The 27648-nt window shown below is 47.3% G+C and overlaps 1 protein-coding gene across 1 annotated transcript in view; it reads right to left on the reverse strand.

The window, feature by feature from the left end:
• Nucleotides 1–22831, reverse strand: part of CREB5 (cAMP responsive element binding protein 5) — a 457922-nt gene extending 435091 nt beyond the window's left edge. The window contains exon 1 of the mRNA XM_031940517.1: nt 22767–22831. The gene's annotated coding sequence lies outside the window, so the exon portion shown is untranslated. The remainder of the gene's footprint in view (nt 1–22766) is intronic.
• Nucleotides 22832–27648: the final 4817 nt, after the last annotated feature.

Genomic DNA, 27648 nt, shown 5'->3' on the forward strand with positions numbered 1-27648 from the left:
ACAGGCTTGTGAACGCACACATTCCCACACAGGTACCCCCAGACCCATGGAGACGCTCACATGCATCATATAGATTTCACTGCGGGAGGGCCCAAGCCTTGGTGTGGTTCCAGCGGCCTCATCGGCTTCCTCCGCAAGGCCATGTGCTTTGTGCTAAAACCGTCGTTCTGGGGCTTCGGCCCCCCACCCCAGAGGCCGTGACACACAAAAAGCTTAAGACTGTTCTGAGCGACTCTTTCAGAATCTGCGAAATCCCACTGGGAAAAGGCATTTTCTCACCACACCAGGGACATCACCCTCCAGACCCTCCTCCCACCTTCCAGGTTGCTGGTCATCCCCCAAACCCTCCTTGTGAAGATGAGACTCCCGAGCGGGGACCTGCCCAGCTCCTGCCACTGAGGGATGCCAGAGGATCATCCAGAGGGCCCAGGGGGACATGGAAGGGAAGCTAGTCTACCTGTCCCCTCCCCACAAGAGGATGCTGACCCCCAGAATGGAAGTCACTAAATAGCAGAACAATGATTGAAAGCCGAGGGCGGTCCATCGGGGGCTGGAATGAAGAATGATTTGTCCAAAATCCCTCAGAGAATCAGCAGATCGAGGAGTCCAGACCCTCAGGGTCTTTCCCTGGACAGTTCCTCCCTCCAAACAGTGGAGCAATGGTCACATCTGTTGAGGCGCAATCCCAAGATGCATCTGGGCCACAGGTGGGCTCTGAAGTCCTCACCTGGGGCCTCAAATCCGGCAGCTTGGTTCCTTTAGAGTTTGACGGGGTTTCCGTTCACCACGTTCTATTCTACCCCACCAGGAGACCAGGGCTGTGGAGAACTGAAGGAAGTGAGTAAATCCCATCTCTTCCTCTTATCTCCCGAGATGAGTCTGGGCGCAGACGGTTACGGCTCAGACAAGGGAAGCCAGCAATCCCAGGCTTCCCCGTCCCTCACAATGACCCCCTCCCAGGCTGCCCTGACCTCGCTCACCCCAGCTAAATGCAGCTAAGTGGCCGGTAATAAGCCTGGTCAAAGGTCGCTCTGTCAAAGAACTCCGGGAGACGGGGGTCCTCGGCCGTCCCAAAGCGGGCAGATCAGCGGCCGGACTAAGGGGAGGGAAGAAGTTCGGGCTTCATTCCTCATCCGGGGTCCGGCGCCGCCGTTCGGCCCCGACCCCACAAGCATGCATCCGAGGCAAAGGCAGCACCGGGCAAATCCCGTCTTTCTCACTCAACGGCAAGTCACCCAATAATGGCTAATAACTACAGCTACTGTTTGTGGAGAGCCGTGACAGGGATTGTGCTGGGCGTCTGGCAACTGTCCCATTCGAGTCTAGCATCAACCCTGGGAGGAGAGCATCGCTCCTAGTATTATTATGATTGTTCCCTTTTATAAATGAGGCAAACAGGATGAAACGACTTCCCCAGAATCACAGCTAGCAAATGTTCGGATTTGAACTCATGAACATGAGCCTTCCTGAGGCCGGGCTCTGCGCGTTATGGCGCACCCAGTGGCCCCATTTATAGCCCTTGGCGTCTCTGGAACTCAGTGTCCTCCTCCGGAACAGGCTGGTGCTGGCCCGAGGGCCCAAGGCGCTGACCCAGGAAAGGCTTCCAGAACCAACGGGCCGAAGGAGCAGATTCTCACCAATAAAGATGGGAGGATGCGCTCTGGACAGACTCTGGGGCCGAAGGAGCAGAGGGGCGGCCTGGTCTCTACCCCGGACAGAAGGGCTTGTCCCCAGTCCCTCAGAGAACAAAGGAAATCTGGAGAAGGCACAAGGTCTGGATCACAAGGTCAAACCCCAAAGGGGGCTCAGAAGGAGCTTCCCTCCTGCCGGTTCCTTCCTTGTACAGGGGAGGAAATTGAGCCCTGTGAGGAGCAAATCCCTTGTGCCGATCATGGAGAAGTCATTTGGACTCGGGTCTCCCGGGGCTACAAAGGCAGCTTTGAGTCACCTCCCGAAGGGCTTCAAATCACCCTCTGGGGGCCAGGGCTCCTCCGGCTCCTTGGGATGCTCCGACTGCCTGCAGAGGAGCCCGGGCGCTGAATGAAAACTCACATTACAGCGCAAGCAGGACCCGCTCCCCAGCCCCGGGGCAGCTGCTCCGCACCCAGAGCTCTGCTCTCCAGGGGCCGCGGGAGCCCAGCTTTCTCCCTCAGCGAGGACGCCCCTTTGCTACGGGAACGTCAGTTATCAGATGGGTTTGGGGTGTGAGGGGCAGCTCTAAAATGAGAGGGGAAGGCTACCTGTGTGTATGTGTGTGTGTGTGTGTGTGTGTGTGTCTGTATGTGAGTGTGTGAGGGTGAGTGTCTGAGTGAGTGAGTGTGTCTGTAAGTGTGTGTGTGTCTGTAAGTGTGTGTCTGAGTGTAAGTGTGTGTCTGTGAGTGTGTCTGTGAGTGTGAGTGTCTGTGTGAGTGTGAGTGACTGTGTCTGTGAGTGTGTCTGTAAGTGTGTGTGTGTGTGTCTGAGTGTGTGTGTCTGTGAGTGTGTCTGTGAATGTGTGTCTGAGTGTGAATGTGTGTGTCTGTGTGAGTGTGTGTCTCAGTGTGTGTGTGTGTCTCAATGTGAGTGTGTCTGTGAGTGTGAGTGTGCATGTCTGTGTGAGTGTGAGTGTCTGACTGTGAGTGACTGTGTCTGTAAGTGTGTATGTGTGTGTCTGTGAGTGTGTGTGTGTCTGAGTGTGAGTGTGCGCATGTGTAGTATATGGATGGATGTGCACATAGGAAGAGGGGAGATAGTAAGGTGAGAAATAGTGGAATGAAACACAGAGACAGAGATGGAGAGAGACAGAGGAAGCAAGAGCAAGACAGGAGAAGTTACCTTATTTAGAAAACGAAAGGAACTATTAGGTTCCTTCCAGTTCTAAACCTATGACTCGGGGCAGCTAAGTGAGCAAGTCACGGAACCCTGTCTTGCCCCCCAAAAAACCAAAATCGAACCCTATGACCAGTGAATTATTAGCAAAGCATCCCTTTAAACATTCCCTTGTTCCTCCCCAAAAAGACACTAACTTGGGTTTTTCAAAGAAAGAAATGAGCTCAAAAAGAACATCTTGGCCAGTCTGCAGAGCTCCTCAGCAGCCACCGGAGCCGGGAGAGCTCGGACCCAGGCCAGAGAAAGAGGAGGACGGCTGTCTCGTGGCCAAGACAAAATCTGGGAAAATCTGCCCCGCTGCCCTTCCATCTCTTTCTTTTGTCGTCTCCTATAGCTCCATATTAACAAAAGCAAACAAGAAATAAAAGACAAGAACCAGCAGGGACTCCCCAAATTACCCTGGCAGGGACCTGCCAATAGCTGCTGGAGGATGGCACCCCCCAGCCCCCACCACGAAGGTGCCCGGACTGACTCCCCAGCTGGAAACTTCAAGGGGGAGATTACAATTCCCCCAATAGCCCCAGGGAGAAGAGCTAGGACCCAGAAGGCCAAGGGGTTCAAGCCGGGCCAAAGATAGGACTGACACTTTTATGAGATGAAAGACCACAAACTTGACAGTGGGCTTTGCTCATGTCTCTGTCATTGGGGGGGGGGGTTATTATTCAATCTGAGGAATGGGCGGACGCCTCAGGTACCTTTAGCAAGACATGATTGTAAGATGAGAGAAGTCTGTGATCCATCCCCTGGGGTGTCCCTTCTTCCCCATCCCTCTCCCCTCCTCCATTCTGCGTGCCCCAAACTCCAGCGAGGAATATTTGAAGTCATAGATGGCAAGATCAGAGTTGGTGGAGAAAATTCCTACAATGGGAAGTCCCTCTCCTGGCACATCATGAATCCTTCAGGTATCCAGAATCTTCCAAACAGCCTAATGTAGGCTTTTCTCAGTTCCAGGTCTTTGACATCCTTCATCTTTCCGACTCCTCCCCACCCCACCCCACCCTGAATCCCAACACACCTCATGCTCCCTGTCTCCTGTGCCCTGCTTTCTCTTTCCAATGACTACCAATGACTTCCAGCCATTTGGACAGAAGGCACCTTCTCCTTCCAGGGCCTTTTGGGATTTTTTTTCCCTGAGGAAACTGGGATTAAGTGACTTGCCCAAGGCCACATAGCTAGGAACTATTAAGAGTCTAAGGTAGGATTTGAACTCGGGTCCTCCTGATTTCAGGGCTGGCACTTTGTATCTTTTATGATTTTTGATATCCAACTTTTTGCAGTCCCTGCCCATCACTACTAAACACACATATGCATAAAAACCCTATCTTGTATTTACTCTGCATTTATCTGTGTCCCTGCTGTTCCCACCCAAACGAACGCAAGTTCCTCAAGACTGGTTTTAGCTTGGTTCTTGTTCCCTTCCCTTGGCACAGTACCTGACACACTAATGGGTGGCAAGAGGGAGCATATTTGGGAATTCATTAGCAGAAGGAACTCCCAGTGAGGAAACTCCCTTTACTAAGCTGATTAATTGGCTACAATTTATCATCTTAAGAGAATTACCTGGATCTCAGAGCCATACCTGGCATAGAGGAGACACCTACTGAGGTAGACAGAAGGTACCGAGCCCACTTCAAATATCAAATGCTTCACAATTCAATAGTATTTTGAGTATTTTGAGGTTTCCAAAACATTTTCCTTCCAAGCATCCTGTTAGTGAAGTTTATTATCCCAATTTTATCTTTGAGGAAACTGAGGCCGATCCAATAAGTTTCTGGCAAGTGTTAGGGCTGTGATTCAACTCAGATTTCCTGATACAGAAGACTCCCAATCTGCCCCCTTTAAGAAGGATCCATCCTGAAAACTCTATCTACAAAAGAGCAGATCCAGAGCCACAAAAACAGCAAAGCTAGCGCAAGGTGGGGGGAGAAAAGAGGTCTTGAGTCTGTCAGTATCTGGAGCTTCTTGGACAGATAAATCTTCAAATAAACCATGAGCTGTGCTCAAAGGAGAGAGAGAGTTGCACCAGCCTTGGAAAAGCGGGGAGCATTCTCAAGGAGTTCAGGCTGCACCCTGATGTCAAGACCCATCTATTTAACACATTCTCTCAGTGACCTGGACAGCCAAAATAGGGGAACATCATCTCCCAAGAATCTGAATCACAGGTGACCCAAAGAGCCTCCGTGCCCTCTTTTATAAGGGACGGCTTCTAAGGTACCTTCTATCCCTGCAAGCTCTAATCCTGTGATCAGCAACGATGTGTGGGGCAAAATCTGAAATGAAAGCTCTCTTAGAAGCCAGAAAATACTCAGATGGATCACTGACCTCCCCTCCACTCTGCTGGGGGCAGCACATCCATGCCCCCCTAGCCCATAAAACTCTCACCTCAGTTGTCCTAAAAGTTTGCCAGAGGAATCAGAGAATAATAGATTTAGGGCAAAAGGACTGGAGGGACCACTGAGACTCATGTTTTACAAATGAGAATCCACCTAATGCTAGAGTCCTTCCTTAGTGTCCCCAACATCATACAGGTCCCACTGAAGCACCAGCTGCCCTCCCAGTCTTGTAATTTCTTGATGAAATTCTTCATTTCTAATTTCTTTCTGGCCCTGGAAGCCCAAGATTCCATATTGGTCCAAATATAAATCATATTCTTCTTCCTCCTTCCTCAAGTGTTGTGAATAGAAGCTCATAATCAATGTTGTTGTTCACTCTCCATATATAATAAAGCATATGTGTATGTGTATGTGTATATATGAGTGTTTATATATATGTGTATATATACATATGTTGTATATAAATATATGTATACATATATGACACACATAATCCCAGTTTGTTTTTTCAAAGGCAGATTTTAGGAGTCCAATCCATTTTCAGAATACAGTTTTTGGGAGAAGGGTTTCTATTTGAAGGCTCTCCAGTCCCAAGTACAAATGACTATTTTCATTGTAAGAAAAGCCCACTCACACTGCCCGGGAGGAAAGTTCCTGGCAAAGGGGGCAGTGCCAGGTAACTGGCATTTTTCTCTCTCTCTCTCTCTCTGCTGCTTGTCACAATTTCAGAGGCATGTGAAGGAACAACTGTGTGGCTCGGCCCACATGGTCTCTCCCAACTTGGCAAATGCCACTGTTTGTCTGTGTTTGGAATGGCTTGGAGATTAGCTTAGGTATTTAGCATCAAACACAACAATTCCAGATGACAAGCCGTTTCCCCCTGCCAAAAGAGTGCTGTTGGGGCCCCGCCATCTTGGATGGCGTCAACTCTACTCAACCACCAGGATGGCAGCTGCTCAACTCCCCAACGAGAAGAGTCCACAACATGGGCTCATATGGTATGTGAAACTGATTTTCATTTTTTAAATCTTATCTGGGGGGGAAGGGAGACTGGTGCATTATACCTGCCTCAAAAATAGAGGCAGCTTGGCTCTGTCTGTGGTTTTAGAGAGTTCTGAGTGTGAGGAAAAACTAAATTATAGAGACAGCTAAAGGTACCACAGTATACAGAGCATGGATCTGAAATCAGGAAGACCAGGGTATCTAGCCGTCTCAGTGGAGAGAGCACCAGCCCTGAAGTCAGGAGGACCTGAGTTCAAATTTGACCTCAGATACTTAACACTTTTTAGCTGTGTGATCGTGGGCAAATCATTTAACCCAATTGCCTCAGTGAAAAGAAAGAAAGAAAGAAAGAAAGAAAGAAAGAAAGAAAGAAAGAAAGAAAGAAAGAAAAGAAAGAAAGAAAGAAAAGAAAGAAAGAAAGAAAGAAAGAAAGAAAGAAAGAAAGAAAGAAAGAAAGAAAGAAAGAAAGAAAGAAAGAAAGAAAGAAAGAAGAAAGAAAGAAAGAAAGAAAGAAAGAAAGGAAGGAAGGAAGGAAGAAAGGAAGAAAGGAAGGAAGGAAGGAAGGAAGAGAGAAAGAGAGAAAGAGAGAGAGAGAGAGACAGAGAGAGAAAGAGAAAGAGAGAAAGAGAGAAAGAAAGAAAGAGAAAGAAAGAAAGAAAGAAAGAGAGAGAGAGAGAGAAAGAAAGAGAGAGAAAGAAAGAAAGAGAAAGAAAGAAAGAAAGAAAGAAAGAAAGAAAGAAAGAGAGAAAGAAAGAAAGAGAGAGAAAGAGAGAGAGAGAAAGAGAGAGAAAGAAAGAAAGAGAAAGAAAGAGAGAAAGAGAGAGAGAAAGAAAGAAAGAGAGAGAGAGAGAGAAAAGAAAGAAAGAAAGAAAGAAAGAAAGAAAGAAAGAAAGAAAGAAAGAAAGAAAGAAAGAAAGAAAGAAAGAAAGAAAGAAAAATCAGGAAGACCTAAGTCTTACTAGTTGTATGACCCTGGAAAAGATATACTTTTCTTATCTGCAAAATGGGGACAATAGCAAGATCTACCTCTCAGGGTTGTTGCAAGGACCAAATGAGATAATATTTATAAAGCACTTAGCACAGTGCCAGCCACATAGTAGGTGCACTATCACTGTTAGCTATTTTTGCTTCTAAGTCTAGTAATAATAATTGATATTTATATGGTGCTCAAAATGAGCAAAATGTTTTACAGATAGGATCTTACTGGGGCCTCATATCAAGGGACAGAATGCCAGCTTTGGAGTCCGAGGATCTGAATTTGAATATTTTGCTACTTATTACCTGTATGACTTTAAGAAATGTGTTTAATTTATCTGGATCTAGGAATCCTCAAACTGATTCTAAATTAGTTTGCTAGGTGGCGCTGCAGTGGATTAAAACACTGAGCCTGGAATTGGAGAGAGCGGACTTCAAATCTGACCTAGACACTTACTAGCTGCATTAACCTGAACAGGTCACTTAACCTGCTTGCCTGGTTATAAATGAGCTAGAGAAGGAAATGACAAAGCACTGCAGCATCTTTGCCAAGGAAATCCCAAATGGGGACACAAAGAATTGGATATGACTGATATATATGTGACAACAACAAACAGCAAAATGAAGATAAGAAAGAGCACCTACCTCCCAGGGTGGTGAGGATAAAAAGAGATAATAATTACACTGGTACACAATAGGCACTATATAAATGCTTCTCGCCTTCCCTTCCCCTTCCAATGACTCCAGGAGAAGATATTACACTTATATTTACAAAATATCTTTGGAGAAGAAACACGAGATTGAAGTGAATTCTGCATGATCACACGGCAACTAAAGGCCTGAGACAGTTGGGAAGCCAGATTTTCCTGACCCTGGCCCCATCTACATGACATGCTTCCTCTTGAACATTCTATAGTTCCATGAAACCCAAATTCATAAGAGGGAGAAAAACGATTCAAAAGCTTAGGGCCCATTGACTTTGTACAAGGGCAGCACTTGGACACCTAGAGAACAAAAACATCTCTTGGCAGAAAGTGGGCTACACAGCCATGCCTACGGACGCCATGGCCAAGGCCTCCTCTTCACATACCCTAGATAAAAACCCTTGCCTCTAATTCCTGGAAGGGTTTTAACTTCAGACTGGTCCTTTGTGTACTGCTGCAAAGAATGATTGGTCACTCTGCTCTCTGAAAATCTAGAAAGGAAGTCCCTCAGAATCCAGTCCAACCCTACTGACCAAGCACTGATGAAGAAACACAAGACCCAGGCCCGTTGGTTATAGGCTGGGGTTATGAAGGCCAGATGAAAACCTCTCCCAACTCAAAGAGGGAGCTCTATGTCATTCTCCCTAAAAAAGGGATTACCTAGGAGCAGACTCTTATCTTTTAGTAGAAAGGTGGTGGGCTCGGAGGGCAGAGTGAGACACACAATTTCAGATATAACCAAGGTGGAAATTTGTTTTGCTTGACTGTACTTACTTGTTACAAGGGAAGGCTTTTATGAGGGTAAGAGAGAGAAACCAGGGAGATAATCACAGAGGTGGAGAGAGACAGAGAGGAGCAAGAGGAGGAGGAAGGAAGGAAGAGAAAGAGAAAGAAGAAGGAGGTTAGAAGGAGAAGGAAAAGGAAAAGGGAAAGGAGAAGAGAGAAAGGAAGGAAGGAAGAAAAAGAGAGAAAGAAAGAGAAATAGAGGAAGAGAGGAAAAAAGAAAGCGAAAGGGGAGAAAGAGAGAAATAAAAGGAGAGAAAGGAGAGAAAAAGAGGAGAGAGAGAAAGAGTCAGAAAGAGAGAGAAAGAAAGAAAGAGAGGAAGAAAGGAAGGGAGGAAGGGAGGAGAATAATATCGAAAAAATATTTTTAAAATAGAAGAGAACAAAAGTAAATTCATAATGAGATACCCTCATATGTAGACATTACCATCGTGAATTTAATATATTCTTTAAAGAAAAAAAGTTTTGTTCAGAATTTCATATGAATCTTCTTTTTCTTTTTGCTTTTATATATGTGGAAATGTTCCTGGTTAGTGACATTTGTCAAATTCATTATTTAAAAAAAAGAAAATTTGGTGAAAATAAGAAATTAACACCCCTTCCAGTAAGTACTTCTCAGAAGTCCTTCCACTAGTCGGTCAACAAGCATTTATTAAGCACCAACTATGTGACTGGCACCGTGCAAAATTCTGTGAATATAAAGGAAGGCAGAACAGTCTCTCCTCTCAAAGAGCTTACAGATTAATAATAATTATTAACATTTATGTAGAATCTACTGAGCCAAACACTGTTCTAAGCACTTTACAATTGTTACCTCATTTGATCCTCACAATAATTCTAAAAGCTAAATGCTTTTAGCCTCATTTTGTTTTTCAGTCATTTCAGCTGTGTCTGATTCTTCATGACCCCATTTGGGGTTTTCTTGGCAAAGATAGCAGAGTTCTTTGCAATTTCCTTTTCCTGCTCATTTTATTGATGAGGAAACTGAGGTAAACAGGGTTAAGTGACTTGCTCAGGGTCATACAGATAGTAAGCATCTGAAACCAGGTTTGAACTCATGAAGATGAGTCTTCCCAACTTCAGGCCCACCATTTTATCCACAGTACTACCTAGCTGCCCTCAGTTCTATTTTCTTCCTGTAACAGTTCTGAAGCTCACTAATAGAGGACCACAGAGCAATAAGGAAATATGTGGAATATACATGAATACCTTTGACATAAATACTAGTAGGGGTCAAATTCTGTACCGGGGCCTTTCTGTCCCTCATCCCTTTGATAATCATTGGAAGGAAGAACTTCATCTGTAAACAGAAAGGATAAAAAATTAATATATTCAGATGGAAAAGCCCATTCTGGAAGTCATCAAGACATCAGTGCCTGCATCACAGAGCTTCAGCGATCTGGGCTTTCTGCTTATTTGGGCCATTCATCTAATCCAAAATGCTGAAGGGGAAGTCTCCTAAGGCACGATTTCTCTGCTCAAAGACTTTCCATGAATCCCCCTTACCCAAAATAGAAAATACAATTTCATTGAAGGCATTTAAGGCCCACTTCGCTCTGACTCCAATATGGTTTTTGGTGCCTTCCCACTTTTCCATTTTTTTTTCTAACATTTTCTTGGCCAAAGTGGATTGCTATCATTCCCTGAAACATGTAGCTTTTATTTTTTCCACCTTGAATGCTTCATTTTCAACACTGTACTATGGGAAAAGCATAGAATATGGAATTAAGTTCAAATCCCAGCTCTGCCATCCCTGTATGACTTCAGTATTTCATGCCAACTTTTTGGATCTCAGTTTCTTCATCTGTAAAATGAAAGAATCAGGCCAGCTAGATAACTTCTAAAGTCCCTCCTGGCTCCAAACTCATATTCCTTTGCTCTCATTAACTGGCCCACTCAGAATTAGTTATCTGTTCATCTCTCTTCTTCATATTACAAGCTACATGATGCCAGATTCTAGTAGCAGGTGCATTGTAAAAATTTATGCCATTGGATTCTCAATTCCTGTTTTATTTTAAAATGGGAATAATAATCACCTGCCAATCAACAATCAATTGCCAACCAATAAGTGCTTTTTAAGCTCCTACTATGTCACTTCAGTGCAAAGTGACGATGACGATGACGATGACAATGATGACAATAGCTAGCATTTGCAGAACACCTCCTATGTGCCAGGCACTGTGCTAAGTATTTTCCAAATATGATCTCATTTGAGAAGTTTTCCTATGTGTTAATGAGAATCAAAAGATACTGTCTGAAGCAAACCTCTTAGACCTGAGTCCAGAAGCCAATGGCCAGATGCGCAATTGGCTTGGCTAATGGATGGATGGCTGTACAGCCAGGGAAAGGGTCAGGGAGAAGTGACTCACAGGGAGAAGTGCGGGAATGCAGAGTCATTCACAACACGAAGTCACAAGGGGTTATTAGTAAAATCCTTTCCTCACTTGTGACAAACACTGCAGCTTGTTTGCTCTATAAAACAGTCACTAAGTGGTTGAAAAGCCTCATCTTTCGTGTTCATTATGGGATGGTTCTGCAGCAGCTAAGTTAAGATCATTGAGCATTCGTTTCTAAAATATAGAGAACTGACCCAAATTTATAAGAATCCAAGCCATTCTCTAGTTGATAAATGGTCAAAGGATATGAACAGACAATTTTCAGATGAAGTAAAGCCATTTGTAGTCATATGAAAAAATGCTCTAAGTCACTATTGATCAGAGAAATGCAAATTAAAACAACTCTGAAGTATGACTACATAGCTCTCAGATTGACTAAGATGACAGGAAAAAAAAAATGATAAATGTTGGAGGAGATGTGGGGAAAATGGGACACTAATACATTATTGGTTGAATTGTGAACAGATCCAACCAATCTGGAGAGCAATTTGGAACTATGCCAAAGGACTATACCTAAAGGGTACCCTTTGATCCAACAGTGTTTCTACTGGACCTGTATCCCAAAGAGATCATAAAAAAGGACCCAAATGTTTGTGGCAGCCCTTTTAGTAGACACAAGGAACTGGAAACTGAGCGGATGCCCAACAGTTGGGGAATGGCCAAGTAAATTATGGGATATGAATGTTATGGAATATTATTGTTCTGTAAAAAACAATCTCTGATTCCAGAGAGGCCTAGAGAGACTTAGAGGAACTGATACTGAGTCAAGTGAGTAGAACATTGTGCACAGCAACAAGATTATGCAAAGATCAACTGTGATGAACTTGGCTCTTTTCAAGAAGGATATGATTCAGGCCAATTCCAGTAGATTTGTGGAGAGAATCATCTGTATCCAGAGAGAGGACTGTTGGGATGGAATGTGGATCCCAACACAATATTTTTACTTTTTTGTCGTTTGCTTGCTTTTTGTTTCTCTTTTTTCCCTTTTTGATCTGATTTTTGTGGAAATATGTATAGAAGAATTGTACATGTTTAACATGTATTGCACTGCTTGCTATCTAGGGGAAGGGGTGGGGAGAGGGAAGGGAGGAAAACCTGGAACACAAGGTTTTGCAACTGTGAATGTTGCAAATGTTTTGATAATAAAAAAGCTATTTAAAAAAAAAAAAAAGATCATTGAGCATTGGGAAGCATTGCCTAATGTCTTCTTTTCAAGAATGCAAAACAGGAATCTAGAGGCTTCTCCTGGAGACAAGGAAAGGAAGCAAGTGTGGTCACAGATCTGGATCTTGATTTTAAACTTCCAAGTGATACCTTAGGGACCAAACAAGCTCCCCATAGGATGAAGGAGGAAACTGAGGGCCACAGAGGTACTAGGATTTCCAAGGTAAAGCACGACACAGGATCATAGACTTGGAGCTGGAAGTTCCTTAATCCAGCGCTCCTCTTTTGCAGGTAAGGAAACAAGATTTTAAAGCAATTAAGTCCCACAGGTGCTAAGCACCCAACCCAGCTCTAACTGCAGCTCTTTTCCCACCACAATAAATGGCGCATGGAAATCAAATCCTCTTTTCAGTGGCCCGAGGAAACATGCAGCCAAAAGCAAGCCCCCTGAAACAATGAGTCCTTCCTTAAATTGCTCCCTTTCCAAGCTTGGGTTGGTGGCCAGCTGCCATGCAAAGCACCCTTGCCCATAACTGCCTTGGACTGATTTGATCAGCCAGAGCAGTTTTATCAGCCACTTGTCTGCCATGAAGAGTGCACTTAGGGCAGGAGCAGCCTCTCAGACCACCCTGCTGCCTCCTCTACGATTCTGGCTGGCCTGCCCATCCCCCACACCCGAAACCCCCTCCACCCTCTCTCCTCTCAGAATTCCCAGGATGCTAAGCTCCTTGTTGGCAAGGATTGTGCTGGATTTCTCGGTCTCCTCAATGCCTGGCATGTGTTTTGTTCATTCTCCAAGAAGTCCCTGGCATTGGGAGGTGACGCCCTGACATGCAAGTGAGTTGGATTGCAGTGAGGGAGGGCTGTGTGAAGTCACCTGACTCACTCTCCCCCCCAGAACCACTGGGTCCAGTGGCCAGATATAGATCAGCAATTGGAGATGGCCCCGAATGCAGGGGGAGACCTGGGCCTTTTTAAGCTAAGGGTCTGGGTTTTACTGAGGCAACACCCATTCAGTGCTTAAGGGTAAGTCGCAACTGAGGCAAAGAATCTCCTCTTTCACTTAGTCTAAAAAAAAAACTAAATAAATAAATCATGGAGGGCAAGACCCTCAGGGTTTCTGGCCAAAGCACTGTTTAAATTTGATCTGAGTCCATCTGGAGGCAAACCATGACCAAATGGGGCTTGTCCTAGAACCTCCTGGTGGCCAATGAGAATCTGGGTGATTTTGGTGGCCTGGTCTTTAAGAAAGAAATCTAGCCAGTGAACCCCAAGGTATCCTGGGAAGGTTCATGGTAGATGTTTGATGAATACTTGTTGGACTGAAGCAAAATGAATCTTAAGGTTTTTGTGGTTTGAACATTGACGTTGCTTGATTTCCATGCACATATAATTTCTGTCTAGATCCTTTATATTTGTGCCTCTCGAGAAAGAAACAGAAAAATGAAAACAGAAAAGAGTCAGAGACAGAGAGACAGAGAAGAGAGAAATAGGAAAAAAACAGAAAGGGAAAGAGTGAGAAAGGGATGAAGCGAGGGAGAGGGAAACAAACAGAGAAACAGAGAGGGGGAAGAGAGAGACAGAGATAAAGACAGACAGAGAGAGAAAGAGAGATAGAGATAAAGACAGACAGAGAGAGAGAGAGAAAGAGAGAAGAAAAGGAGGGAGAGAGAATTCTATCCCAATTTTGGATTGTAGAATCTTAGAGCTGAAACGAACTCTAGATATGATCTGCCTCCCCGGCCCTGCCTTCATTCTACAAATGAGGAAATTGAAGCACAAAGCATTTAAATGACTTGTCTGAGATCCAACAGTTTGTTGGTGGTAGGGCCAGGACTCACACCTGAGACCAAGATCTCTGAAACTCCCTCTTTCTTTCACAGGAACGTAGGGGTTTAAGTCTCTTAAGTAAGGACACTATGGAGACAAGTCCCCAGTTTCAGGCCTACTCTTTGGGACCTAACTGTCTACAGTGGTTTTTTACCATCACATCCAGGAGGGGGAATCATTCCCACCAGACTACCGGAGAATGCTGAGCAGTTGGAATGGGCGTTTTAAAAAAACAGATCCAGGGAAATATTCATATTGAAAAAAGAGAAAGGAAGGACTCGGTGAACTTGAAATCCAATTTGGAGGGCAGGGCTCCAGCCCTGGCCTGCTCCACCATTACCCTACTGAGCTTCAATGGGCGAGCCCCAGCAGCAGCTGACACCCAAGCAGAGGCCACGTGAACTGCTGATCCTCACTCAGTTTACGAGCTTCCTCGCACAGAACTGGGAGGTTCTTGTTTTGTTTCAAGGAATCACTAAGGCCCTGGATCCTCCTGTTATTTGATGGGGACCTTTCTGGCTGTTCCTATCCACACCCGAGTGCCCAAGTGGGACTGGATGTCAGAATCAGTGCCCAATATCCCATGAGATATGGATTACATCATAGATTCTAGGATTTAGAATCATGCTTTTAGAACTGAAAGGAATCTTAGGGGTCATCTAGACAAACCACCTTATTCAACAAATGGAGAAACTGAGGTACCATCAAGAGATGACTTTTTTTCCTAAGGTCCAAACATTCCCTCCATACAGGGGCCCACTATTTAAAAAAGGCAAAATGTTGTTTTGAGAGTTAGTAAAATGGTAGAAAAGTGGACTATAAAATCATTGTGGATTGCAGACTTAAAGCTTAAAGTATACATAGTAGGTGCTTAATAAATGTTTGATTGACATTGATTCATTAATTGGTTATTAAAGGAGTTCAACATATTCTTTTAACAGATGGATGAATGAAGCACTTGTTAGACCTACTATGCGCAAAGGCAAGGATATGAAGGCTGAGAGGAAAAGAGCTTGCTGAAGGTCACATAGCTCCTAAATGCCTGAGGCTGAATTGGATACACATATACAACATCCAGATTTCCTCTTGCTCAATCACTTAATGAGATCTTCACTAGTAAAGTGGACAGAAATTCAGCAGAAACATCTCATTACTCAAAAAATTCAGATCAAAATCAGTTTTGTGTTCTTCTTAGAGGGAGTTGCTGGGTAACTATAATTGTGTACATTTGACTTAATCCTGTGCCATAGATTGTTTAAGCAAACTACCAGCTGTATCACACTGTTACAGCACAGCCCAGACTCTAGCATTCCTGATCAGCTTTAAGGCTTCCTCAGTGATCCAGGGACATCCACGGAGCGGATGCCATGACCCTGCCCCATCTCCCCCACATAGTAAGTGGCTGAGCTGGTATTGGATCATTTTGGTAAGACATATCACCAGCCTGATCACTGGGATGATCACTGGATGAGACAAGAAACGATGGAATACGATGGAAAGGATGCTCAATTTTTAGTTAAAAGACCTGATTTCTTTTTTATTTATTACTTGAGTGACTGAGCAAATCACTTGACCTCTAAGCCTCAGTTTCCTCATTTGTAAAATAAGGGCTTGGATAATTTCTGAGGACCCTGCCAGCTCTGACAGTACAGGATCCCCATCTAAGCCTTAAAGGGGTTGAAGCATTATGGGAGAAGAAAAGTCTCTAGCCAGTTTATCCTTCAATCACTGAAATAGCACCAATTTTGCTCTTTTTGAAAGTGACGCTTATAAAGAATAAAACAGGCCTGGACCCTGACAGCAAAACTTTATGAGAAAAGAATCACAAATGAGACAATTCATGAAGCTACAGGATTTAAGGGCAAGCCCAGTCAGAGGATTCCTGGCTGCGTATTGTTGGACTGAGAGGGGCCCGTTCCAGACACTGGCCAGTCTGAACTTCAGCCTCCAGCCCATTTATTGTACTTTGGAGCCTTCTGGGTTGAGGACTTTTAATTAACTGGGATGCATCAAATCTCTCCAGGCGGATCTCAAAGAAGGGAACGTCCTAGTGTAGAATCCTGGAACCTCCCAGCCCCATTGATTTCCCACATTAGTCAAATGGACTTCCAGACCCTTCTAGACAAGTCCTAAAGGACAAACCAGAAGTGGGGGCTGGGGGAGAAGGGGAGGTCCAGATGGGCTGACAGACAGTATATCATTTTGGGGGAGGCCTTCATCACTATGGTCAGAAAAGGAGAAAGAGGACTTTTTAAAAAATCACTAGTGAAATAATTTTTCCTGGGGAGAACAAAAAAATTGGAACACAAGGTTTTGCAAGGGTGAATGATGAAAACTATCTATGCATGCTTTGAAAATAAAAAACTTTATACAAATAAATTTTAAAAAAAGAAATAATTTCTTCTAGTCCTGCTTTGGAAGGAAAAGGAGATCAATTCTCTATCTTAGCAACTCCCTCATAAATCCTCAACCAAATTTTACAGTATGTAATTCTACCGTGTAGTGTAACCAAACAAATCTGGTGTTGCTACTTTGGACTTGGAGTCACCTTGGGAAAAACATTCTACCTTGTCTGGGACTATTCCCTTCTAAATCGTAGATTTGGAACTTTACTATAGCACCCTAGAGATCATCAAACTCCATGCTCTCACTACGAAAAGGACACAGTTGAGGCCCAGAAAAGTAAGGAAGTCCACAGAGAGTAAATGACAGTTAGGAATCAAATCTGAGTCCCTTGATTCCAAAGCCAGTACTTTTCCTACTATAACAGGCTCCCTGATTCTGGAGAAAAATTCTTCCTAATTCTTGCAATTTTTTCAAGCAAAATAAAAACTCACTTTTTTAAAGCTCTCATTAATTCAGGGCTAGTGATTAACAATGTGAAAATTCAATAGCTATAGAAAGAAGTAACTTTCTAAAACATCCAAAAAAATGTGAAGTTTTTCTGAACTATTTTTTTTTTTAATACAAGAGAACTAAAAACCAAGGCTAACATCTTACAAGCTCAGGAAATTGTTCTAAGCTCCAGATGTTTTACTTTGAAAATCCTACAGCCCTCAACAAAATCCTTGGAAAATCTCTAGTTGTTTATAAAGCAGCATTTGCTTATGCCTATCTCAAACCTTCTACAAGAGAGTCTCTTCTACTCTTCATATGCTAACTTCGTGATTTGGGCTTCCCAACAATAGACGAGTAATGGATCCAAAAAGAAGTTAATTGCCCATTTTTTCCTAATTACCAAATGATATAACTCTTCAGTGAAAACATCACACATGATGTCATTTCCAAAGTGCCAGTGTTTCTTCATCAGGTCCTGCCACCCCCCCCCCGAAAAAAAAATAAAAGGATAAACATGTTTCACTTATGAATTGCAAGACAAAAAAATGATCCTTGATGACTGTTGTCTGCCCTCCAGATCCACAAGTGAGTCTTACATACTGGAAGGTTTGAAGCAAAATGATCCACAGCAAATTGACTTGATTCTCCTATCGCTCAAAATATCATTGAGAGGAAAAGTTTCCAATTTGCATTTTTAACTACCAACTTATGAAAGAATTCCGGGGAGTCTCATAATGTGCCTAGTAGTCAAACCAGACAAGATAATAAATTGACTGAGATCATTGTTCTATCTCCATCCAAGAAAGCAGCCTCTTAAAAGATCTTAAATTGATAGAGAAATCCAATTTGGAGCAAGAGAAAGGAGCAGAGAGCTAGGAGACACTGGCCAGGATCACATTAATTTTGTGACTAAACACATCACTTTAAAGTGAAAAACAACAACAAAAGCGATGACAAAAATAATAAAACACTCTCTCCCTCCCCCTCCTCCCCCTTACCAAGGCCACACTTTTAAGCTAATGTTTCAAAGGAATGAGAAGGAACCAGCTCTAGCCAACGTCCCCAATGTGGAACACCGAGGGGTTTGTTTACCCACTCAATAGCCAATGTGTGTCTCAGATCTAATGTTGTGTTTAATAGAAGCTATAACTAAATTGCTGCAGAAATATCATGGGATGGTGATATAAATTCAGTGAAACAGAGGACCCTAGATAGGCAGCCGAGGAAAGCAGGGAGGAACTGAGGAAAGTAAGGGACTGAGAAGGCCAATTGTTGACTAAATTTGACTCTGCAGGTCTGGACAGCTAACAGTCTATTTTAGATTGTTTCCTTTTTTTTTTTTTTTTTTTAAAGAAAAATCTCAAAAAGTGGGAGAATAGACAATCTGTACATGAGAAATAGCACAAAACCTGAGTCAATTAGCCTTAGATTAAAACAATTTCATGAGGCCATTTGGGGGGGAAGAGGGGAATCAAAGACAGCCTGGCTTCCTGATTTTAGTGGAACGGACTCCGAGAAAGGCCTGGTCAGGTAAAATCAGCATATATATGCCATGGAGGCTGGCTTTTACCAAGAAGTTCTTTTACCAAGCCATTATTAGTCACAACTAAAATAACAATAACAACTGACGTTACATGGCATTTTAAAGTTTGCAAAGTATTTTAGGTACATTTGAAGCTTGGGACGATTAAAAGTTACTGATTTTTCAATAGATGGGAACTTGAAAAAGTTTCAAGAAGGCGATTCTAGTAAGCAAACACCTCTGGTCTTAGAAGCTTTCCGTTAAGGTTCTACAACAATCAAGAGTTAGAAAAACGCCCAGAATTACTCCTTTGGAATAAAAGCAACAGGCTGTTAGAAAAAGCTGAAAGGGAACACGTTCTTTTCTTAGGAAGAGCAAGATGTAAATTTCTATGTAAATTCTAAAAAACCGGGGAAAGAGACTTGACATCCCTTTGCCCCACCCGCTGCTCCCCCAAAGCACAATCCTCTTGCTTATCTGAAGGCATCCCCAAAGTTCAATATACTACTGGGACTTGGTGGATATTTTCTCTCTCTTTTTAGAAAGAAATCTTTTTTTTTTAAACAAAAAAAATAATCCCCCCAAGTGCTTCAAGGAGATTTTTTTCGGCCAAAGGCTTTCTCACGGAGCTCAAAGGCAGGCAGCAAGGATCTAAGGCAGCCTCGCACAAGCACACACACGTACACACCTCCTTCTACACAAAGTCCGTAAAAATCAGCAAAACAGCATCATTTCGCCCTCGCAGCAAAACGGGGCTTTACAGGTAACTGATCAATCGTGCGCATTTCACCTGAAACTGACATCCGAGTCTTACTAGTCCGTTTCCCCAAAGTCCAAACACCGAGGAAATGTTTTCCTTACCATTATCTGTAGAATAAAGTGAATCCGAGGAGAGTTTCCTTCAACCACCGGAGGAAGCTTTTCTCCCTTTTTTTCGCCAACAGAACGGGAAGAAAACCGCGGATCTCGGGGCAAGTTCTCCTTTTCGGGGCTGCAGACCGTGCACGAGAAGCCCGAATTCACGTAAAAGTCTGTGCGCAGGAGATAGGTCTGGTGTCTGGCTTCAGGCAGGCGGGGCCAACTCCCAGATTGTGCGTGGGTACCTTTCTCCCTGACAGCTTCTCCCAGCAATGAGACGGATTTTTCCAGCAGTCTTTAACCTCCCCAAATGTAACTGACACGGAAACTGTGACTAACTGCTCGTCGAGCTGTCGAGCCTCCAGCCCGGCACAGAATGCGCTCTGTCAGACGCGCCGGAGGACCCCTAGCAAGCAGCTACTTGTGCGGAGCCCGATGCGAAGGCTGGGAAGCTCACCAAAGATCAGGGCGCCATCTAGTTAGCCGTCGGGGAGGCTTCACCCTGCGCCCTGGCTCAGCCGGGGAACACCTCTAGGCGCTGGGACCGCTGCAAACGCCTGTCAGGGCTGTGAGACTTTAACGTGTCCATTGTTTATTTAAATGAAAAGGGGGGAGGGGGAAAGCATCGCTACTGAGATAATCCATGTCCCGTGGATCTGGGAAAATTTAGGCTATAATAGCATCGGGGGAACTTCTGCACCTAACTTTGATTTACAAGATAAAAGCAAGTTTTAAATTAAAGAGCCTGTCTGCTAATAGAGCTTATTATTCCCAAAGACTAGGGGAATGATTTTCTTCGAAAGTTGTCCCTGTGTGCCCGCCTATTATCTCTGCTTTCCCCCTTCCACTAATGAGCATTCATCTAAAGAGCCTGTTAATCCTCTGATGTGTGCTTCTGGTCAGAGGTAACAGTTTGAATAAACCACTAATCACTTATCGCTAAATCAGTGATCATTAATCACACTTTCCTCCACTGCTTCGGTACTCGCAGCTTTCCCTCGGCTCTTTGCACCGGGGCTTTGCACGCACATTTTCTTTCGGATCCGACTATATACCCAGTGCATGCACACATCTACATATGTATACACACACACACACACACACACACACACAGAGCCCCCTAAACTGGTGAATGCTGACAATCTGACCCCGAGCGTTTCCCTCTCTTCTTTTGTACCCCCATCACCTAACACTGGCCTGGCACAGAGTAGGCACTTAACATATACTCGCTGATTGAATGAATGTGGCTCACACAAACGGCTTCTCTCCGCGCGCCCCCCACCCCACCCCCTGGGCCAAAGAAAGCGAAGTGGCTGATACCAGAGCGATGGTGTGCTTCCAGGAATTTCCACAAACTGAGGATATCAATTCTCTTTTATTTAGCTTTCGCCAATACGCCAGCGCCCAAATGCCCCGCTTTCTCCCCCACCCAGCCCTCTAAAATCTTCCCTTCTTTTAATCCGAATTCGGTGCCCCAGACAGGTTTCTTCCACAACAACAACAAGAACAAAAAATAATCATAATCATAATCCTTTTTTCTTGTATCCTTTTGAACGTTTCACATGCAAGGATTTATCCCCATGGCCAAACAAAAAAATTTCGGAAGATTTTAGTGAGCGAGATAAACTTTTTTTTTTTTTTAGTGGAAAAACCTAAATGAAAGACTCCAGTCCCCTCTCCTCCAACTTCCACGGCATTGTACCGGGGGTTCAATGGCCTTTACTTTGGGATTGAAATAGTCTAATCTTGACGCCTTCCAATTAAAAACTGAATTAACCCACAGCCCCATCCCTCCCCCTAACTTGCAGCAAACCGACTCAAAGAAGGTTCTCTACACAAATAAGAAAGGGAGGGGGGAGCGTGATATACATCCTATATCATTTGATGTGTGTTTATCTCCGTAGACGGTCACAACAGGGATACGGCGCTGTCGCTATTCATCCTTCTGAGCACTTTCTGTGTCTGAGTGTGCTGCTTTTCCCGGTGCTAAATATTTTAATAAGCCCTGGAGATGAAAGCTACTCCCGCCTTCTTTAAATAATGGAGGAGGGCAGGCTGGGAGCCATCAGGTAGTGTATTCCCCTAACACACACCCGAAGAGCTCTCACCCGTTCTTTAGGGACAGCCCTCGGGCAGGGAGAGAACGATAGTGGCAGAGGGAGGGCGGGGGTCTGTATTAACGCGGGATGCTAGGGGACCCGACGACTTAGAGCGAGATGCCGGGGAAGGGGAGGGGGTGGGGGAGAGGAGAGTTGCTTTGTCAGCATTTCAAATCCCCTGAACCCTGGAGTATCTGAGGCTGTTAATCAAACACTCTTACTAGTCTGCAGAATGACGTAATGGCCCAGTATCCAGGCTTTATTCCCTGACACATGTCAGAGAAGGAGGGAGGAAGAGGAGAAAACATAATCCTCGAGCACCCGGAGAAGCGACACCTAACAGCGAGGCCGACCCCCAGCCTGGCCCCGATCTGGCGCCCCCAGCAAGAGGCTTCCTAGGGGGCGGCCCGGGGCGGGCAGGCGGAGAGGGGGAGACGGGAGGCGGCCCGGGGCGGGCAGGCGGAGAGGGGGACAGTTAGCCACCGGCCTTTCCGTCCTCCTTTGCCCTCGGCCCAGGCTGGAGGTTCTGGGCAACTTCTCCCTCGCTCCCCTCCGGGGTCTGTGGAGAAACTTCGCCGAAGTTCGCGCGACGGGGCTTCTGCGGACCCCGGCGGGGCTGCGGCTCCGCCGCCGGGGAACTGTCATCTCTGGCAGCTGCCGCCCGCGCGATGGGCAGGACCGAGCCCTCCGGAGAGGCCGGCGCGGAGAGGGCTGGGGTGGGGGGGAGCCCGGGGGGCCCGAGCCTCGGTGCGGGCCCGGAAACCCACAACAAACTTGGCGGGCAAAGGCCGAGAGCAACAGATCGGGAAACTGCAACAGGGTTTGCGGGAGAAACGGACAAGCCCCGCGCCGGAGTGTCTGCGGCTGCAGCCGCCGCCGCGACTCGGGCACCGCGGAGAGCCGCCCGCCGGCCGGCCGCAGGTGAGAGCCCTTCCCGCTCCCCTCGGCCGGCGCCCGCAGCCCCGCGCCGGATCGGAAAACTTTCCGCTCGCCGATTCCGGGGACCTCGGGCAGTTGCCACACTCGGGGCTCCCTCCTCGCCGCCGCGGCCGCAGGTGGGGGCGCGCAGCCCCCGGCTGTCCCGCTGTCCCCCGGGGAGCCCCCCGCGCACACACGCCTTCCCACTCGGCATCTCGGCGCGCAGGAAGCGGCATCTGCCCGAGCGGCTCCGGCGGCCCCGGGGGCCCGGCCTCCCCGCCAGCGGCCGATTGTTTACAAACACCGATAACCCGCAGAAGCTCGCACACGGACACGCACACGCAGCTCTGCCGGCGCCGGGCCCCGAGCCCCCCCTCCCGGAGCCCGTGCGGGCAGGGCAAGCGCCCGGGCCGGCCCGCGAGCGGGGCCGGCGCCAAAGACCCCAAAGCGAGCGAGCGGCATTTTTAGGAACTTACCAAACAAGTGCAGAGAAGGGAAGAGCGGAGCCCGGGTGAAGGAACCACGTTGGACTGAGGGAAGATTACAATACAGTCTATTTAGAGCGCATTACATCACCCCCCCTGGTGACGTCACGTGGGATTCCTGAACTTCTAAATCATTGCGGTCCGCTGGGGAGGGAGGGAGGCAGGCCGACAGGCCGAGAGCGAGGGCGGGGCGGGGCCGGCCCGGGCCCCGCCCCCGTCCCCGCCCCTCCCAGGGAGGCAGCCGGGCTACCGAGCGGACCCCGGGACCCGGCGGAAAGCCGCGGCCGCCAGCCGCGCAAGCAACAGCTTGCAGGGCCCGGCGCGGTGTGACGCGACTCCCCGACCTTAGCGGCGTGAGTCAGCTTGGAAACAGCCCTTCTGATTTCGGAGAGGGCTCCGGGGGAGGCCGGGAGGCTGGCGCGCCTCCCCCGCCGCGGCGGGGCAGAGAAGGGACGGACGGGGCCGGGGGACGGGGGCCGGGGGACGGACGGGGGACCGGGGACAGGGACGGACGGCGGGGGACGGGGACGGACGGACGGGGACAGGGGCCGGGGACGGACGGGGCCGGGACGACAGGGGACGGACGGGGGCCGGGGACCGGGGCCGGGGGACGGACGGGGCCGGGGGACGGACGGGGCCGGGGAACGGACGGGGGACGGACGGGGGACGGACGGGGGACGGGGGACGGGGGACGGGGGACGGGGGCCGGGGGACCGGGGACGGACGGGGGACGGACGGGGGCCGGGGGACGGACGGGGCCGGGGCCGGGGGCAGCGCCGACTCAGGACGGGACGGCCGCGGTGGGGGAGGGGAGAGAGCCCCCTCCCCGGCCGCCCAACCGGCGGATGCCCCGCGCCTTTCGGCGGCAGCAGTGACCGGTTAGGGGCGGCCCCTGGCTCCTCCAGGGGCCCAAGGCTCCTCGCGCCCGGCCGGGGGGCAGCTTGGTCCTCAACCCGAACTCCCGCCTGGGAGCTCCCCTCCCCCGACCCTCGGGCCAGACTTGGCCCCTTTACTGGAGGGACCGACCCCGGGACGCGCCCGGTGCGACCCCTGGCTCCCGTGGGAGAGGCCGCCCTGAGATAAAAAGTGCTTGTTCATCTCCAGCCGCAGCTCCTCTGGCTTCCCTGACCTGGATTTCTTTTCTGCAGTGGGCACCGGGGGTGGGGCTTGCAGGCAGGGCAAGGGGCGAAGTTTGGCTCTGCCCCTGCCCGAGCGGCAGCGAGCTCGCCGTCCGCCCGGCGATGCAAGGGCCGCGAAGGGCTCCGGGGCCGGGGAGGCTGCGGGCGCAGGAGCCCCGCAAGGTCTGCGCACATCCCCCCTCCCGGCTTTCCCGACGCCCCCCGCCCCTTATCCAGCGTCTTTCGCAGCAGAGCAGCCCTAAGGGAGGAGAGGTGCGAGGGCGCTGCTCCCGAGCCCTCTGCCCGCGTAACCGGGGGCTGGGCGGCCGCTAGTCTCAGCCCTTCCTCACCGCCTCTCTGCCCAGGCCACCTGAAGTCCGGGGGGAGGGGGAGGAGGGCCCCAAACAAGCACCAGGAAAGAAGCCCTTCCTTGAAAGCAGAGCCCCCTCCCCTGTAGCCTCAGCGAGCTCGGCAGGCAGCAAACTTCGACAGAAGCGGAGCCCACGCGGGGCCGAGCTCGGCGTCAGAGCCGGTGTCGTGTCCCCCGGCGTGGAGCGGAGAGCGGAGAGGGTGGGAATGGGAGAAACGCAGCCCTTGCAAGGTCCCGGCACCGGGGCGCTTGCCCTGGGTTGGCAGCAGCTCAGCGGTGAGAGGGGGAAATGGGGGAGAGTGGCCGTGGACTCAATCACTCCGTTAACTCTAGACGCCGGCACGCACGCCTTGTCCAGCCCACAGGCTCCCTCCACAGACCCGGTAGTGTGCCCTTGGGCGCCTTTCCCCGTCACGGCACCCCCCATGCTCGCTTTAGCGTGGTTCCAGCAGTATCCAATTGGCCACAACTTGGGAGCGGTACGTTGGGCATTGAAAGGCCCTGCACCACCTAGGGGTGACCCCACTGAAAAGCTCCCGACTTGTCTCCATTGTTTTGTTTGCGATGCTGATAATTCCCCAGACACCAGATACAGCTGCGGGAAATCCAAGTGCAAAAAGGCAGGCTGGTATTACATGTGGGAAGGGTGGAATAGCAAACCCCCGGCGCGAGAATAAGGGGCAGAGACTGGCACCTGCGCGCGGGCAGAGATCACGGGCTAGAGCCAGAGGCTCCCTCTGAGGGCGCTGAGACCAGGGCCTCCATCCTACAGATGAGAAAACGCCAAGTCACACAGCGAGTAAGTGTCTGAAGTGGAATTTGGAATAGTCTTCCCGGGCTCTCTCCATTACACCACAATGCCCTTAGCCTAAGGTCTGGGCCACTGATTGGAGTGGAGGGCAAGGAGAAAAGTAAGGGTGGAGAAATCCTGAGGGAAGAGGCAGAGGCAAGTCATACCTCCCACATAACCATCTACCACATTCTCTGTCTCTCTCTCTCTCCTTTTCTCTCTCTCTCTCTCCTTTTCTCTCTCTCTCTTTCCTTTTCTCTCTCTCTCTCCTCTCTCTATCTCTCTCTCTCTCTCTCTGTCACACACACACACTATATTTCACAGCAGAATTAGGCAGGTTCAGGCAATGGTTAAATGACTGGCCCCATGGAAGTCATTAAGGAGTTGGCGTCACCTTGGAGGGAGGTGTTAGGAAACACTTGCTCAGCTACCTTTGCTTACACCTTGACAACTGTCACTTTCTTGCCTTCCAGCTATTTCAAATCACCGAAGGAGGCGGAGTACAATGACTTGCTCCTCCCTCATTAGAATTCGGTCAAGAAAAGGGCCCCAGGAAATCATACAGCCTGGACTGAAGACATGGTGTTAAATTGGAAATAAGGCAGAAAGGTCTTGAATCAAAACTAAGTACTTCCTAGGAAAAGGAAAGGATTATATCTATTGACTTTCATGCAGGGTATTAGAAGAGCTGAGCAGGCCCAAATAGGGGCATGGGACTTGACCAGAAATCCTAGGACAGACATGAAGTATTTTGGAGTCATCTTTTCAGAGTTTAGGTGGAGTAGTTTCTCTCTGTCCCTGTCCCCTGTCTCTCTTTCTGTTTCTGTCTCTCTGACTCTGTATATGTCTCTGTGTCTCTATCTCTGTCACTCTGCCCCACCCTTCTCTCTCTTTTTGTCTCTTTCCTCCTCCTCTCCCCCCTCTCCTTTTCTCCCTCTCCCTCTCTTTTTCTGCATCTCCTCCCAAAAGTTCTTAGTTCTTCTCTTCTTAGGTGACCCTGAGAATCTAGCACAGGAATCAATAATTAATATATAACTATCTATTTTTTCCAAATTAATGTTTATATGTTTTGTTTTTAATGCCACCCACATTTCTCACTTAATCCCTCTCCTTTGCTTTCCCAAAGAACTGTTCTCTTAGAACAAAGCATAAAATGCGGACATAGTGATGCAAATTTGTAATCTGCTACTCAGTCTTTCCCTTTGTCTCTTTATCTCTTTCTGACTCAGTCTCTGTCTGTCTCTGTTTCACTAATTCTGTCTCTGTCTCTTTCTGTCTCTCTCTCTCCCTCTGTCTCCATCTCCTCCCAAAAGTTCCTTAGTTTTTTTCTTCTTAGGTGACCCTGAGAAGTGTAGCACAGAAATCAATAGTTAATATAACTATCTCCTTTTTTTCCCCCAAATTAATGTTTGTATTTTTGTTTTTATATCACCACATTTCTCACTTTATCCTTATCTTTCCCAAATAGGCATCTCTTAGAACAAAACGTAAAATATAGACACACTGGTGCAAAGTTGTAATCTGCTACTTTCTGTCTGTGTCTCTATGTATTTGCCTCTTTTTCTCCTTCCCTCCCTCTCATTTTTCTTCATCTCCTCCCAAAAGTTCTCCTTAATTCTTTTCTTCTTAGGTGACCCTGAGAAGTCTAGCAGAGGAATCAATAGTTAACATATGACGGTCTCCTTTTTCCCAAATGAATGTTTATATCTTTTGTTTTTATATCACCCACATTTCCCACTTTATCCTTGTCTTTCCCAAAGAACTATCTCTTAAAACAAAGCATAAAATACAGGCATGCTCGTGCAAACTAGTAATCTGCCACTCAGGAGGCTGAGGGGGGTAAATTGTTTGAGTTTGGGAGTTCCAAGATACTGTAGGGCTAAAACTTATTGGGTACCCATATGAAATCTGGCACCAACATGGTGAAATACCCCCTTTTTCCCCAGGAGTGTAACAAAATTAGCATGCTGATCAGCATCTGATCCCTGAAGGACCACTGTACCTCTAGGAAAGACAGGAAGACCTAGCCTAAAAAAAAAAGAAAAGAAAAGGAGGGGGGCCAAAAAATTACACAAAACATTAAAAAAAAATCTCACTTTATATGCATTGTTCCAGACTTATAGGGTTCCACCTCTTCAAAGAGGCAAGAGAAGATGTTTTCTTATTTTTCTTGTATGAGACATTATCTACATTTCCAAAAACCACTGGGCATTATATGTACAAGATGATTGTCAAGGATTTGTCATAAAGAAGGCATTTCTTGATGTATTTGAACATTTGGGAATAGCTAGGATTCCCCCCTGGCACCTCCAGTGCTGACTAGCTCTCTCCACATGTGCTGCGTCCATATGTCCATTAGTGAACTAAGCGCTTTCTGATCCACGTGCCCTATGGTTATCATTGCCCTGAATGATCTCCAGGTGTTTTGCCTGGAGAAGAGATGATTCTAGGGGACATGACAGCTGTCTTCAAGTTTTGGAAGGGCTATCATATGAAAAGGGGATTAACTTTGTTCCGCTTAGCCCCAGAGGGCAGGAATAGGATTAATGGTAGAAATTGCACTGGCTGCAGTTCTGAGCTCCACATTATAAGAAG

This window comes from Sarcophilus harrisii, chromosome 5, assembly GCF_902635505.1.
Source record: "Sarcophilus harrisii chromosome 5, mSarHar1.11, whole genome shotgun sequence".
Taxonomy (NCBI): Eukaryota; Metazoa; Chordata; class Mammalia; order Dasyuromorphia; family Dasyuridae; genus Sarcophilus; species Sarcophilus harrisii.